At 43.2% G+C, this 17,292-nt stretch overlaps 1 protein-coding gene across 3 annotated transcripts in view; it reads left to right on the top strand.

The window, feature by feature from the left end:
* Positions 1 to 17,292, top strand: part of FAM124A (family with sequence similarity 124 member A) — a 74,746-nt gene that overhangs the window by 49,762 nt on the left and 7,692 nt on the right. The window lies entirely within an intron of this gene.

Raw genomic sequence — 17,292 nt, 5'->3', positions numbered from 1 at the left:
TGTGAACTTCTGAACAGTAAATATATCTTCTTGAGGTCTGACACCATGGAAAAAAGACGAGAGAATGGACTGTTACAGTCAGTTTAAATAAGACTTTCAACAATGGCAAGCTTTCTAAATGGGCACATTCCCTTTGCCAGCGGGTGCAGTGTCGCATTAATCATGCATTTGTCTATAACACTGCTGTACGTTGCTCAGAGAAGAGACACTGTGCTGTCGCCTCAGGAAATTAGTCACTTTCCCACAGAGCTGGAATGGATCACGTTTTCCTTTGCTCTGTCTTCATCATTTGTATTTGAATTCTCACTTGTAGAACATTGGACAATTGTTCTTTTTCCATTCTTTTTTTTTCATTACTTCTAGATCTATTCAGTATTATTTAACAATAATAAAAGATGTCTGTGTTAAGAATATTAAGTAGAACTCCACTCTCGGACTATCATACCATAGGGAGTACTCACGTTACAATGGCACCAGACGCCAGTTTTATGACTGCAACACACGGCGCTCATTGGTACAGCACTGGTGTATCAGTCGTTCTTGTGTGTGGTGAAAGAAGAAGATCAGTCGGCTATGAAGACCTTTTGATGGAGGTATTTATAGGGAGCAGCCAGGTACTTTTTGGACATATAGTCTAAAAGGGAGTCATTCGTTATGTTGCCGTCTTTGTAGTGCAGTACAGAGCAGAAACTAAGCGCCTGTTACCAGTTATAGTTGTGGACAAGAGCTGGAGATTTTCACAGGAACGGGACATCATTTGTCTAGTGTCTCAGATCATGTATTTTAGTGTATTTTATTTCTATTTTATTATTATTATTATTATTATTAACCCCTTAGTGACCACTAATACGCCTTTTTACGTGATTCACTAATGGGCTTTAGGCTAGGCTGACGCCTTTTCACGTCAGCCTAGTCTAAGTCCTGCACGGGTCTCCCGTGCAGGCAGGAGCCGGGGCTCTGCTGTCTGATGACAGCTGAGCTCCTGCTCCAACGCCCGCGATCGAAGTTTACTTCGATCGCGGCCGTTTAACCCGTTAAATGCCGCCGTCAATAGCGACCGCGGCATTTAACTTTGTTTACAGAGGGAGTGCGCTCCCTCTGTCACCCATCGGCGGCCCGCGAATGCAATCGCGGGTCTCCGATGGGGTGTCATGGCAGCCGGGGGACTGATAAAAGCCCCCAGGTCTGCCCTGGACATATGCCTGTTAGGACGCGCCGGAGGCACGTCCTAACAGATTGCCTGTCAGATTTACACTGACAGGCAATAATGCTCTGGTATACGAAGTATACCAGAGCATTATAGCAGCGATCGGAACATCGCACAGTAAAGTCCCCTAGTGGGACTAATAAAATCAGTCATCAAAGTGAAATAAAGATTATTAATAAAAAGTACAGTAAAAAAATAAATAAAACCATTTTTTTCCATAAAAAGTGGTTTTATTTAGTAAAAGTGTAAAAAAAAAAAAAAGTACACATATGTGGTATCGCCGCGACCGTAATGACTCCATTAATAAAGTTAATAGGTAATTTAAACCGCAAAGTGAACACCGTAAAAAAAAAAACGCAAAAAACCATGGCGAAATTGCGATTTTTTTCCATTGCCCCCCAAAAAAGTCATAATAAAAATGAATCAATAAGTCCCATGTACCCCAAAACAGTACCATTCAAAACTACGTCTTGTCCCGCAGAAAACAAGCCCAAAAAATCACTACATTGATGGAAAAATAAAAAAATTACGGCTCTTGGAAAGCGACGATGCAAAAACAAATAATTTTAGTTCAAAAGTGTTTTTATTGTGCAAAAGTCGTAAAACATAAAAAAACCTCTACATATGTGGTATCGCCGTAATCGTACCGACCCATAGAATAAAGGTAACATGTTATTTACGTCGCATAGTGAACGGCGTCAATTTAAAAACGCATAGAACAATGGCGGAATTTCAGATTTTTTTTATAATCCCCCCCAAAAAGGTTAATATAAGTTAATAGAAAAATTATATGTACCCAAAAATGGTGCTATTAAAAAGCACAACTAATCCCGCAAAAAACAAGTCCTCATACAGCTATGTAGACGAAAAAATAAAAACGTTATAGCTCTTTGAATGCGACTATAGAAAAACTAATAAAATAGCTTGGTCATTAAGGCCTAAAATGGGCTGGTCACTAAGGGGTTAACAACAAAATAAGTAAATAAATAATTGATGTTATTATTATTATTATTATCTTTTGACACCAGTTATAACAGTGCACAGGAAAGCTGGTCATTTTTACAGTAGCCATGTATTGCATTGGGCATTATGTATTTTTATTTTTTTCCTCTGGTTTAACATTTTGGGGGCTTTGTATAGAATTATGGACTTACTCTACAACCTTTTCACTTTACAATGGTGGCTCTGGAACAAATTGATATAGTAAAGTGAGGGATGACTGTTTTGTTGCATTATTACTGTATGTATGCAGTTTCCTTATACATTAAAGGACCTACACTTTAAGGTGGCTTGTAGTTTCACACAGTTGACCATGTTTAAAGACCCCATAGTGAAGATAAAGGATCCTTTTATGTTCTGATTGACACCACCGTCCTAACCACCTGGGGTAGGAGGTCCTGCTGATCCATCTCATGATTTCAGAACATTTTCCATTTCCTTGCAGCACCTGTGGTTGTGCAGGTTCTCACTACCTTTAAAATGGGGAACGATGGTGTCCGGCCAGGCACTGATGTGAGCGGTCGCACGGAACTTCGGCTCTGACCAGAGACCCCTATTATTTATCCTGCAGAGGAATTACTGTGGCCACCATTCCGAATAACTTGCGGAGGAAGGGTAAGAGACCCACGAGGAGCAAAATGGGTCCGTCAAAAGCGACAGGAGCTGCGGAGAAGTTGAAGGAGTTTGCCCGGGGTGCGGTCCAAGATGGCGCCCGCGGCGAGTCCTCACAGCATGGAGCAGAGGGGCCGGCAAAAGTTTCTGGAGGGCAGTCGGAGTCACTCCCTGCGGCTGAGGTAACCGCACAGCCTGGACTGACATTGCAGCAAGTATCGGAGACGCTGCTGGCGGCGATATTAGAGACCAAGACCTCGGTCACAACAAAAATAGAGGAGGTTAAGGTGGATGTGGGTCTCCTGAGGCAGGATTTGCACAACTTGAGGGACCGAGTCGCACATGCTGAAACCAGGTTGTCGGATCTGGAGGACCGTACAGCTAATATACCCCACACACTTCGGGACCTCTCTGGCAAGGTGGATTTATGGTGCCAGAAAGCGGAAGATTTGGAGAACAGGCTGAGGAGGAACAACCGTTGCATCATAGGCCTACCAGAACGAGCAGAAGGATCCCACCCGGACGAGTTTACAGAGAAATGGCTGAGAGATATGTTTCCAGATACCGTGTTTTCGCAGGCTTTTGCGGTGGAAAGAGCGCACAGGGTTCCGGCGAGGCCGCCGCCCCCTGGAGCGAACCCTCAACCATTCCTGGAGAAAATTGTTAAATTGTAAGGACCGGGATCTGGTCCTGCAGGCAGCCAGACGCAAGGGGGCTATTAAAGTGGATAACGTCACGGTGTCGATTTTCGCAGATTTCTCTCCGGAACTACAACGTCAACGCGCGTCGTTTGTGATGATTAAACTAAAGCTGCGAGACCGACAAATTCCATATTCTATGGCTTATCCGGCCCGCTTGAGAGTCGTCGATGGAGATCGAGCGGTATTTTTTGCCAACCCTGAGGAGGCGGATGAATGGTTGCTGAGGAATAAGAGGTCGCCTAGAAGATGAAGATTTTCTTGGGGACTTAAGCGCGGGAATGGTGAATATGTATCCTGAACGGTCATTTGCTGTGTTGCATGTGGGGAGAGGTTATACATGGGGGAGACAATGTTTAAAGTTTCCTTTCATAATGCTTTATCTTCCTGTAATATGCCTATAAGGGGGTCCGGAGTTCAGAATGGTTCCAGATCATATATTACTCTTGTTACGATATGTGATTGTAGTAGGTTACCGAAGTGTTAATAGGGGGATTCTGACCAACGGGTTGTTGTTCCTCTAATTCTGTGGCACAGTAAAGCACAATATAGGGGGGAATCTGCTGGAGTACGCAGTCTGATTTGTGATTCCACTGTGTATTTTTCTTAGCGGTGGAAGCTACCCCTTTCATATATGGTATATAGCTCTTGAGCTCCTGTTGGCAAAATGGGTTTTTATGTGGTTCATGTTTTTGATCTCTATTTTATACTATGTCAGACAACGAGTACCTTACATTTTGAGAGCTGCATATCAGGGAATGGCACTACCTAGGGAGAGGGGGAGGGGGAGGGGGAGAGGGAAGGGCTGTTATCAGTACATAGAGAGTTTTCTAAGTATGGCGTCACTTAAGTTCTTGTCCTGGAATGTGAGGGGCATGGGGACTCCAAGGAAACGGAATATGATTTTCTCTGTGCTTAAGAAAGTGAACCCACATATAATTTGTCTTCAGGAGACACATCTGACAGCAGACACAGTACAGTTTTTATGTAAGCCCTGGATTCAGTGGAGTAGACACTCTGTTAGAACTTCTGCATCTAGAGGGGTATCTCTATTAATACATAGAACTCTTAGGTGGGAAGTGATGCATACCAGAATTGATCCTGAGGGGAGATACGTATTCGTCTACGCCAACATTAATTCCACACCTTATGTCGTAATGGGGATATATAACCCACCGCCAGGGTCTCTGGCACTACTTAGGGAGGCGGTTTCCTTTGCTTCCGCATATCAAGAAGCCAGAGTGATCCTCCTAGGAGACCTGAACCTTATAATGGATCAGTCTATTGATCGGTTCCTGTTGACGGGAGAGAGTGACGCAAGACAAGGGGTCTCCCCATTAGCCTCATTAATGGAGGAGATAGGCTGGGTAGCTCTATGGAGAGTTAGTCATATGGGACTTCGTGAATTCACATGTCATACACCACAATTTGATGCATTGTCTCGTATAGATAAAATTTTTCGCACGTCTTCTGTATATGATTCTATGGAGAGCATTGAACATCTCCCCAGAGCAATTTCTGATCACAGTCCGATTCTCCTGCAAATGTCACTACCGGAGGTGGGTAGGAGGGGGGCCCTTAAAATTCACCCGTTTTGGCTCCAATTAATCAAACCAAACGATAGGATCCCAGATCAGCTAGATGTCTTTCTTGAAGCACATAGGCAGGAGCAGAACGGGTTACTACGATGGGATACGCTGAAAGCGTATTTGAGAGGCTGCCTGAAATCATCAATATCATTTGTGAAGCGCTCCTCGGCCCAAAGGGAAAAGGATTTGGCGGGAAAGTGTGGAGAATTGGAGGCCGCGTTTGTGGGTGATCCCTCCCCACAAAACAGGGAGGCTTGGCTCTCGGTGGGGAGAGATTATCTTTTAGTACTGCAGGAGAAGGCGGACCGTAGAATCTTCTTCACTGGCCAATCCTTTTTTGAATTGGGTAACCAATCCGGCAAACTCTTGGCTCATGTGGTGAGACAGAATACCATGTCTCCTCCAGTGTTGAATATTCGAAATGCTCAGAATGTTTTGGTCCATACCTCCCAGGAGATAGTGGCTCAATTTTCAGACTTCTATAGGGACTTATATACGTCTAGGGCTGGGCACTCAATGGAAGAGTTGGGGAAATATTTGGATGACATGCAGTTTCCACAGTTGTCGGAGGAGGGGTGTGAGTTACTCGAGTCCCCCTTCACAGTGGAGGAGATTTCTGAGTGTATATTGGATATGACTAAGGGTAAGGCCTTGGGCCCGGATGGGATTCCTCTGGAAGTATATGTTCAATACAGGTTATGTCAGCCCAACTTCTTTCTCTATTTGAGGCGTGCTTATTGGCTGGTGACCTGGCGGATTCTATTAAAGAAGCTACCATAGTAGTTATTCTAAAACCAGGCAAGAACCCAGAGGATTGTGGTTCTTACCGCCCCATATCACTGCTTAACATAGACTATAAGATACTGACTAAATTAATGGCCAATAGACTAGCGCGGGTCATCAATGATGTCATACACTCTGATCAGACCGGTTTTATACCAGGGAAATCCACTTCGGATAGTATTCGTAGAGCTCAGGTGGTTACTCAGATGGGGTGGTGGGAGCAGCAGGATTGGGCGCTGGCATCCTTGGATGCAGCCAAGGCATTTGACTCTGTAGAGTGGACATACCTATGTGAGGTGCTCAGGAAATTTGGGTTCGGGACTACCTTTATCAAATGGATTACAATCATATATAAAGAGCCTCGAGCCTCGGTAGTGGTTAATGGGATTTTGTTCCCTCCTTTTTGCTTCATAGGGGTACGAGACAGGGGTGCCCATTGTCCCCCCTATTGTTCGCACTTGCCATAGAGCCCCTGGCTATAGGGATTCGAAGAGATATGGCCTTTCAGGGCATTCGGATCGGACCGCGAGAAGACCGCATAGGACTTTACGCTGACGATATGCTGCTGTTCCTGGCCAACCCAAATGCCTTATTACCTAGGGCTATGAGATTGATGGAGGTGTTTAGCAGTTTTTCGGGCCTGCATGTTAACTGGAGTAAGTCCTATCTCATGCCTCTCCATTCTAACAATTGTGGGTGGGGCTCACATTTTCAGGGTCTACAAGTGGTGCATAGTTTTAAATACCTGGGAGTTTTGATATCTAGGGATAGTTCACACTCATACGATATAAATGTGTACCCCCTACTTTCATATTTGAAAGATAAATTTGCAGTCTGGAAATCACTCCCCTTATCAGTGGCGGGTAGAATTAACCTAATTAAAATGGTAGTGCTACCTAAATTGCTATATGTCTTGGAACACGCGGACACAATGGTTCCTAAAAAGTTCTTTAATTTGGTCAACTCTATATTTACTCCATTTATCTGGGGAAAGAATAGACATAAGCTCAAAATAGACACTCTGCAGAGGCCCAAACAGAGGGCGGGAGCGGCCCTACCGGATGTGTTTTTGTACTATTTGGCAGGTCAACTTGGATATATTAGGCTGTGGATGTTGGATGATCCATTGCCCAATGCCGAACATCATCTAGCATATTTTCTCAAGAGTACCTAACTTATGGCCCGTTTTAGAACCACATGATTTTAGCCCTAAGCATACGCTACCGTTGATTAAACTGGCGAAGCAGGTGTGGGCTCCTGCAAAATCACCGTTGAAATTTAAAGATACGGTAGCGGAGTTGCCGCTGTGGTCCAACCATGGGCTACCTCACTTTTTGGGAGTTCAGGATCATGCATTCTGGGAGGGTTTAGAGGTGACACAAATGAAACATTTGAGTACTGGAGATGGACACGCGTTATCAGCAAGGGAGATACAAGATACATTCCAGTTGCCAGAGAGGGATACATTTAGATGTGTACAGCTGCACCACGTTCTCAGGGCCCAATTCAGACACGCTCAGACTTTGATATCTTCCCTACCCCTTATAGGGGTGCTTCGAACACAAGGCCCGCAGGGCCTGATATCAGTAGTCTACACGTTCCTGCTGTCTCAAAGGTTAGCACACGCGGGTTGTGCGGTGGAACTTAGATGGAAGGGGCTGATTCCGAACCTGACTGAGGAGGATTGGCTTAATGCAATGTCTTCACATCTTGCGGTTTCACCAGCGGCTAATAATAAAATGACGCAGCTATATATTATCCATAGATGTTATATAACTCCTACCAGGTTATTGCATATGGGCAGATCTTCCTCCACTAGTTGTAAAAGATGCCGGCATGGTCGGGCAGACTTTGACCATATGGTGTGGCACTGCCCGGTAATTGCTAAATTCTGGAGAGGGGTCACAGACTTTCTCTCATCAGTAACAGGTAAACGAGTCCCCTGTGAGCCGGGGTTATCTTTGTTGGGTCTGTTCCCACCGAACTCCCACACTATGAAGGTATATTTTTACGGGAGACCATGTTCATGGCCAGGAAGGCTATTGCACTTCGTTGGATGGGAGATCTTCACCCAACGGTTCCACAATGGAAATCACTGCTCAACTCAGTAATACCTTACGCTAATCTAGTATACAAAAATCGTGGATGTCCGTATAAATTTCTGGAAGTGTGGGGTAGTTGGTGCTCATCGCCTCTTGCATCGTTTAATGTAGGTGACCTCAGGTCCTCCCTAAACAGTCTGGGGGTTTAATTGAGTAAGCAGGGACGGGGTAGCGGGCCCTAACTGGGGGGGGGGGAGGTTCGATAGGGGGTTGGACGAGATCAGTCCTGGATTGTACAACTATCTATAACAGAGTTGTATATATTTGCATTGCTTTTGTTCCTATAAATGTAATGGTTATACTCAGTAACATACCGGAAACGGATGTACCAAATCTTATTCTCACTGTGTAACGGAGATCGATGTTGTTGTTTGTATGGTTATGTTACATTGAAATAATGGGTTTCTTGCATGTCACCCAAAATGTTATGTTTATCATACCTTGTGCACTGTATTTTTTCAATAAAATGAGTTAAAAAAAAAAAAAATGGGGAATGATAACAACCTAGAATGGGCTCTGTAGAGGCCCCACAGCAGGCGCATTGGCTGCCTCCATAGTACATACACCCTTGGCAATGCTAGATCTCTCCCGTCTTGTGGAGACCAGTGTGGCCACCTACTGTGCTACAGAAGTGTGCGGGATACACATTCTTGATGTGCCACCAGGTCTTCTGCCTCTTTAACTTTTGCAGGGAAAGATGGCTACTGGCCCCAAACCCAGGGGCAAGGAGTATTAGATATTGTTCAACACTAGAAAGACATAGGGTTTTTGAAGGACCTGTCTGAAGAATAAACTGCTAGCCCGAACGAAAAAGTATGGCTGGAAATTATAGTAAATCTGTTTAAACAATACAACTTACATGCGCTCATGAATGTTTCTGTTCTCTTACAATGCACAGGCTTTCAGTTAGAACAGCTATTTGTGCTGAGGAGCTGCTCTACCTTCTGTAATTTAGGGACCGGAAGTTGCAACTACAGTTAGCCAGTTTGAGCATAATGCAACTAGGTCTTTGGTCACATTCACCAAGCATGCGCATATATATTCATATATATTTGTTCAAAGGATTCTTGTAAAAATTTGCCTCAGGGAAAGCATTTTTTTGCCAGGAAGTGTCCAAATTTGCTCTTGGAGAACACTTCCTGGCAAAAAAAATGCTTCCATTGAGGCAAATTTATACAAGAATCATTTGAACAAATAACTTTAAATATGTTTTAAATATTCCACAGGATATATTTTGTTTTGTAGGTGAAAAGTAATTTAACATTTGTCCTTAATAAAATCCACGAGTGTATTCTTTTCCCCTGTTTACATTTGTGTCCATTATAAAAAGACTCTCTACTGCCAAATAAATGGTTACTCTGATAGATTTTTCTTCACTGTGGACCATTCATACCAAATCCTATTTTAGTCTTCATCATGCAAATCCTATTGAGCCACTAAATCATTCCCCAGTGTGCTGCGTAGCAGCTTTTGTGTTATATAGAAAATATATTTCAATATTAAAAACAGATGTTTATAGTCTATATCATTCATATTGTAACTTTAAGAGTTGCTTTTGGTCATCACTTTAAGGAAACTTTATTGAAAAGCCATTTAAAGGCTGTGGCAATGGATGGATGTATCCTGAGGAAGTGGAGGGCGGCTTCATTCTTTGATGTTACATAGAAGTATTCCATCAATCTTTTTACCGGTTCCCATCTATAGTATTAATCAAAGAGACGGAAAGGCTGTTAGTTGTTCTGCTTTAATGTCCTCTAACTCATTTCCTAAGTCAGTGTTTGCGATATAACGTGTCTAGATACCTTTTTCTTGAGGTTATTAAAAACTAGGACTACGCTAAAGAATCCTTATAATAGAAGTCAATGGCCAATGGATTTAAACATATAGGTTGTCATGAGGGGTTCGTGGACCCACTGGGCCGTACCGTCTTGGCGGTAAAGCAGCTGGCCAACAGGACGCAGGTCAAAGTCTATAGTTCGTATAGGGTACCTATGGCAGCTCAGATAGTAGCGAGGCAGGCTAGGCAGGAACTTGGCAGCAGGTGGACGACAGGTGTGGAGAGACAGGTCAGGCGTAGAATACAGCATGGCTACAGCAAGCACAACACTAGATTCAGGATACAGGAAACAGGAGCAGGAAACACTAGGGGCCATTTGCAAGATAGACTATGGATACAACAACAAAGCTCAGGTATAGAACTAGGGGGCTGGACCCCTCTTATAGTCCAGAGTACTCAGAGGTCAGGAGCGAGGTCCGGTGAGCGCGCTGCCCCTTTAAGAGCGGGCACGAGCATGCGCGCGCACCCTATGGGATGCAGCATTGGTGAGTAGACGCGAGCGCTGGCTTCTCCTGAGGAGGAGGCTGGGGCCAGCGCTCGACGACTCGTGGCTGCGGCTGTCAGGGGAGGAACGGAGCTGACAGCCCACAGCCACGGACATGACATAGGTATACGTTTGGATCTGTGAGAAAAAAAAGAAGTGTAGTTCCACATTTATAATACTGGTGTTTTCTTATGGGACAGAGTAACCTTTGGGATCCTTATGGAACCAAGGCTGGGGTACAACTGCTTACGATGCACCCCTTATAGCTACGCCCTTGTCTATTAACCTGAGAAGTGTGGGCGTATCTGTGCATTACATGGATGGCCCATTGATTTAAACAGGTACTGCATATTGGTTCATGTTTCCTACTGTGGCACTGATCACTTACTGCTAGGTTCCTCCACAGATTACAGCTGATTGCGGGGTGTGTCATGGGCTGATCAATGGGGGTCCGATATGGGATTTTTGGTGGAACCTTATAACAAATGGGATTGTCCAAAGCGGTCAATCCTTTTAGGGTAGGCATTGACAAAATTAATTCCAGACTATAAGTCAAAACTTTAGTTCCATTTTCAATATTTGCATTTGATAAAACCACAGATTTGTTTTGCTATAATTGGAGATGCGTCTTATAAAAAATACGTTTTAAATACAACAAAAAATGTTACCATTGCATCGAGCAAATGCTTGTTAATCTCTCCTCACCGCTACAATGGATGAGATAACAGCCAGTCACTATCAAGTATCTCCAAAAACACTGTCCGAACACATTTCACATCAACACTATAGACACCAACATTATTGCTCCGACCACCACGTTGCAGGTTTCGATTAATTTTCTTTGTTGCCTATAATCTTGTTCTGCAGATGTGTTGAAAAGTCAACACAAAGCTTCATGTGAGCAGATTTCAAAGATTTCCCATCAACAACAAATTTGACAACATCCAGTGTACATGACATGAGGCTCTGTGCCTCTACCTTGTCTACCCAAAAAAGCAGAGAAGTCACTTAATTGAAAGTAGGAGAATAAAACCGAAGAGGAGCTTCTGTGATATTGTGAAGTATACAGGACTTTCCTTAACAAGCTGATTTAGCTATGCCACTTATTTTTCTTGGCACAAGTTTTAGCTTTTCTACTGCTCAACAAAAGCAGATTTTCTCTGCTGTCTATGTAACTCTAGCTCCTCACGATGGCTTTGTACAGTTCTCCGGTGGTCTTCTGAAGCTATTTGTTTTACCATCTAGTCCCGATGACACCATCAGATGTTCCCTCTGAATACTAATTCTGGTGACTGATCTCACAAAGCTCCCGATTCTATCCTTGTTCTGACTTTTAATTAGTTCATCACTGATCACAGCCAAGGACAGGCGAGTGGGATGGTGGAATGAGATTACCTTGTCTACAAATACAGAACTCACATTTAAGACCTCTCAATGATCTGAAGGCACCAGATTGACCTAATGGTAATGATATTTCCACAAATTTTTAGGAGGGATTTAAAGGTTTGGACTTGGGATATTGTATATATTCTTACTGGTGCAAAGATTCAGTTTGGTGCCCACTCCTCAGAAATAATACATACATAACCCTGTATGCTGACATATATACATTGATTTGTGGTTCAGTGGCCCAATTATCAGTTTGCCCTTCTCTGACCTTGCTGCAGGTTGGCAGCCCCGATCTTCCCCACCATGCAAAGTGATTCTGCTGCCAAGTTAAAAGTTCCGCATTTTATTTGGCCATCCCATTAATTGCCACTCTTAGTTCCTCGTCGCCTTATTAGGGGGAAGTACATAAAATGGCCATGGGATTCATCGTACTAAGTTTCTGTGCTGGCTTCCTTGTTTTATTAGTAATATATAACAAAATAAAGTAGTGATGCATTAAATGTTATTAAATTTTTTAAACTGAGTTATATTGAAGGCAGGTGACTTGAAGGAGTCAAGCGCATTCAGTCTTTGCTGGTCCAGACGGAAAATAAATTTCATTATTTTATTTTTGCTGCATGTAACCTGTTTGAGTCAAACAAGTCAATTTCTATATGGCAAGTTTGCCAGTGTAATTCCACATTCCTAATATGACAAACCGCTGCCAGAACAATTAGATTATTATGACTATATCTTATTATGTATTAGTCCTTGGCTATTTAAAGAACACCCTGCCAGTCTTCCCTTAGCCACCTTCTACACTGCCACACAATCCACACCCTAACAATGCGGACTTGCAGCCATCTTTCACTCTAGACCACTATTGCTCTAAAGCGCTAGTAGCTGTTTTATAAATATGCAACATCAGCCATTCATTATTCTAACAAGCATCGCAAGGGAATATCCACGGATTGTGTAAGACTGTGATTTCCCCAAACAGGTTCTGTGGCTTATTGATAAGCAATGACCCTAAAGCTGTTGGCCGAACGCTTGTTCGGCCGACCGCTTTTTTCCCCCAACTCCCTATACACATGCTTGCTCGGCTTGGCTGGGCGCACATGTGTTTTTAATGAGGAGAGAGCAATAAGCTGAGGGGTCTGGCAGCGACTTATTTCCCGCCTGAACAAATTATCGGTCATGTTGACATCTACATGTTGAGAATCGGGACACCCACATACTCATTAGACGTCAGACGGTCCTGCCGTAATCAATAGGTTTTGACTTTCATTTAATGTGTATGAGCAGTGTCACATATTCAGACTGCTGCTTAGCAAGCAAACGTTCTTCTTCTGAAGGAATTTTTAAAAAAATAGTATGCAAGAGTCTTCTTAATTTTTTTGTTTTTCATTTCTGCAATTAACAATTGTGAGTATGCCTAAAAACTTTGCACAGTATAATAAAATTAGTAGTTGTGGAAAAATGCTGTAATGTAAGAATGCTTTCAAAAATAGAAGTGCTAATTGTATTTTTTTTAATTGATAAAAAAACAAACTAAGTGAATGAACAGAAAAGAACTCAAAATGAAATCAATATTTGGTGTGACCTCCCTTTGCCTTCAAAGCCGCATCAATTCTTCTATGTACACTTGCACAAAGTCATGGATTTTCGAGGATTATAATCAAGTGTATAATTAACCAATTATACCAAACAACTGATAATGATCATCATTTTCATATGTAGGTTGAAACAGTCATTAACTGTAACATAAACAGCTGTGTAGGAGGCTTAAAACTGGGTGAGAAACAGCCCAACTCTGCTACAAAGATGAGCTTGTGGACAGTTTCATGGTAGAGATTAGGGTTGTCACGATACCAGAATTTGGACTTCGATATCGATACTTTGTGTAGTATTGCGATTTCAATACCAAAATGATACTTTGCCAACAGTAATAAAAAAAAATAAGTTCTTCCATTTTCTGATGTGAGGCACGAGGTGTGATGAATTTTGAATGTGCCTCACATTAATAGTAATTAACCCCATCATGTTTCTCAGTCATAATGGGTTAATGTGTAAGGTACATGATGGGGTTAATTACTATTAATGTGAGGCACATGGAGGTTAAATTCATCACACCTCGTGCCTCACAACAAGTTAAAGAAAGCAGTTTTTATTTTATCTTTTCACAGCGTACACATCATAACTGGCGCAAAAAAAATGTTGTGCAGGTTATTACGGCCGCGCCAATACCGAATGTGTATATTTTATGTATTTTTTTTAATTTAACATCACTTTATGTTTTTACTTTATTTTTAAACTTTAATATACTGGCATATATCTATATGCCAGTACATTAGCCTGTGTACGGATAGTACACAGGCAGTTGTTAGGATGTACCTAAGTATGCCCTAACAGGAAATATGGTAAGACATCCCTGGGGTCCCTCAATGGACCCTGGGCTGTTTGCCCATATATGGTATGCCCTCAATCGCGTCACAGGGATTTCCTGTGATGCGATCCAAGGGGCATCCCCCCTTCTCATTTTCTCCTTAAATGCTGCGGTCAGCTTTGATCGCAGCATTCAGGGGAATAGCGGCGGAGATGAGAGGTTTCTCTGATCTCCGCCGTTAGAGCGGGGCTGTGGCTGTGTAATACAGCCATTGCCCCGCTCCTGACAACAAGTGCACGCGGTCAGCATTAGGTGATGCGGCCGGCGCTGCACTAATGAGCGGCTGTGCATGCACTGAACACAGAACATGGGGGTGTTTTGTAGTGCGTCCACCATGTTCGGTCTTCAGTGCCGCCGCTCATTAGGGCAGCGCCGGCCGCATCACATCATGCTGACCGCGCGCACACTTGTCGGGACTCAGGAGCCGGACAATGGCTGTATTACGCGCCCGCAACCCCGCTCTAACAACATTCATGTATTACTATACTTAGCTGTGTGGCCGCACAGCTTAGTATCGAAATACATGAAATAACAGTATGGAACCATTTGAGGGTGCACGGTATCGAAACAGTATCGAAGTTTCAATGCATCCCTATTACAGATCCACCATGGGAAGACTGAGCACAGGAACATGACACAAGGTAGTTATACTGCATCAGCAAGATGTCTCCTAGGCAACAATTTCAAAGCAGACTGGGGTTTCCAGATGTGCTGTTCAAGCACTTTTGAAGAAGCACAAAGCAAATAGCAATGTTGAGCACTGTAGACTAAGTGGTTGGCGAAGGAAACTTAGTGCAGCAGATCAAAGACACATCATGCTTACTTCCCTTCCAAATTGGAAGATGTTCAGCAGTGCCATCAACTCGGAACTGGCAGAAACCAATGATACCCAGGTATATCCATCTACTGTTAGAAGAAGACTGGCCAGAAGTGGTCTCGATGGAAGAGTTATGGCCAAAAAGCCATATCTTCAATGTGGAAACAAGGCCAAGCGACTCAATTATGCACGAGAACATAGAAACTGGGGTGCAGAAGAATGGCAGCAGGTGCTTTGGACTGATGAGTCCAAATTTGAAACATTTGGCTGTAACAGAAGTTTGTTTGCCAAAGGGCTGGGTTTGGGGTTGCATTTCAGCTAATGGAGTTGGAGATTTGCAAAGGATTAATGGTGTCCTCAATGCTGAGAAATACAGTTGGATACTTATCCATCATGCAATACCATCATGGAGGCATCTGATTGGCTCCAAATTTATTCAGCAGCAGGACAACGACCCCAAACATACAGCCAATGTTATTACGAACAATCTTCAGCATAAAGAAGAGCAAGGAGCCCTGGAAGTGATTTATATGGCCCCCACAGAGCACTGATCTCAATATCGAGCCTGTCTGGGATTACATGAACAGACAGAAGGATTTGAGTAAGCCTACATCCACAGAAGATCTGTGTTTAGTTCTCCAACATGTTTGGAACAACCTCCCTGCTGAGTTCCTTCAAAAACTGTGTGCATGTGTACCTAGAAGAACTGATGATTTTTTGAAGGCAAAGTGTGGTCACACCAAATATTGATTTGATTTAAATTTCTGTTCATTCACTTTTTTTTTTTAAAAGGCTTTATTTTCAAAACTTTTGTTGTACAAAAGACATACCAATATACAAACAATACAAAATGAAAGCCATTCAGAAAGGCATTAGCACATATATGTCAACTCGGAGCATATGCATTTTATGACCGTAACAAAATGTACATATTTACCATCACCGAAAGCCAGACTGAATCAAAACTAACATTCACTCACAGTCATCCTTGTGCTCCGAATCTCCACCCCCCCCCCCCACACACACACATCTCCGTCACTCTCAACTGACCATTAAACCGCAGTGTCAAGAGTCTCTAACCACCTGGACCAAATTTTCCCGAATTTAACTGGACATTTTCTGCTAAGGTACAACTTTTTATACATAGGAATATATTTATTCACCAGTTGCTGCCATTGCAGTATGCTCGACTGTCTGTATTCTTCCAAGCCATAATTGTAATCTTCCGGGCACAAAAAAGAACAAAGCAAAAGAATATTTTATCATAGTGATTATGAATAACTTCATTCTTAATGCCCAAGAGGCACATCTGAGGGGTAAGAAGCCGCGGCAACTCATCATGGATATGAAGAAATTCCACCACCTCTGACCAAAAGGGGACAATTCTAGGACTCATCCACACACAATGTAGAAAGGTACCGCCCTCCGAGTGCCATCGAAAACAACTATCCGAAGCCAATGCTCCCATCCTCTTAAGCCTAACTGGCGTGTAATAAATCCTATGCAGGAACCGAGACTGTATGAGAAAGTCCCATGCACTGACCACCGAATCAAATAAAGAGGATTCCACCTACCGCCAGTCACCCTCTGTCAAGTTGGGAACATCGCACCTCCATTGCAGATACGCCTTATCAAAGGGTCTAGCACCCAGGGTTGTCAGGAAGGTGTATACTTGGGTGAGGACCTTAGAGAGATCAGGAGCCCCAAGAAGGTCTTCTAGCCTAGAGAAAACCACCGGAGGTGACATAGAGCCAAATTGGGCACAACAAGCATGCCGTAGCTGCAGATAGTGAAAAAAAACTTTCTCTGAAATGTTAAATCTATCCTTAAGTCCGGAGAAGGATACAAAGCCAGACTCCACAGTGAATACCTGAATCAGGAATTTGACCCCTGCCCCCGACCACATCCCCGCTCCCGGCAGTGATTCAAGATGAGGCAACAAAGGATTATTCCATAGGGGAGTCCGAGGTTAGTATGAGGGGACCGTATTAACCTGCAAAAGAGCGTGTGCAGTCCTCCAAGCCACCGTCCGAAGCGGCAGAGGTACGCAACTTGAAGTTAGTCAGACTTTCAGAAGAGGTCATAATTGCACCTGCCAGTGCAGTGGCTGCATTACTGAGATCTTTATTTATCCACCAACGTGCAATCACCAGTTGAGAAGCCAAATAGTAGAATTTAAGATTTGCTGCTGCCATAACACCCCCCCCCCCCTCCCCCTGGTGTTTAGGGGCCTGCAACAGACTAAGGCTGAACCGAGGAACTCCAATCTGCCACTGTTCATTCACGTCACATTTTGTTAATTGATTAAAAAAAACTAACTTCTATTTTAAAAAAAAAAAAATTATAGCAA

This window comes from Rhinoderma darwinii, chromosome 2 (genome assembly GCF_050947455.1).
Source record: "Rhinoderma darwinii isolate aRhiDar2 chromosome 2, aRhiDar2.hap1, whole genome shotgun sequence".
Lineage (NCBI taxonomy): Eukaryota > Metazoa > Chordata > Amphibia > Anura > Rhinodermatidae > Rhinoderma > Rhinoderma darwinii.
This window is presented reverse-complemented; position numbering and strand designations above follow the sequence as displayed.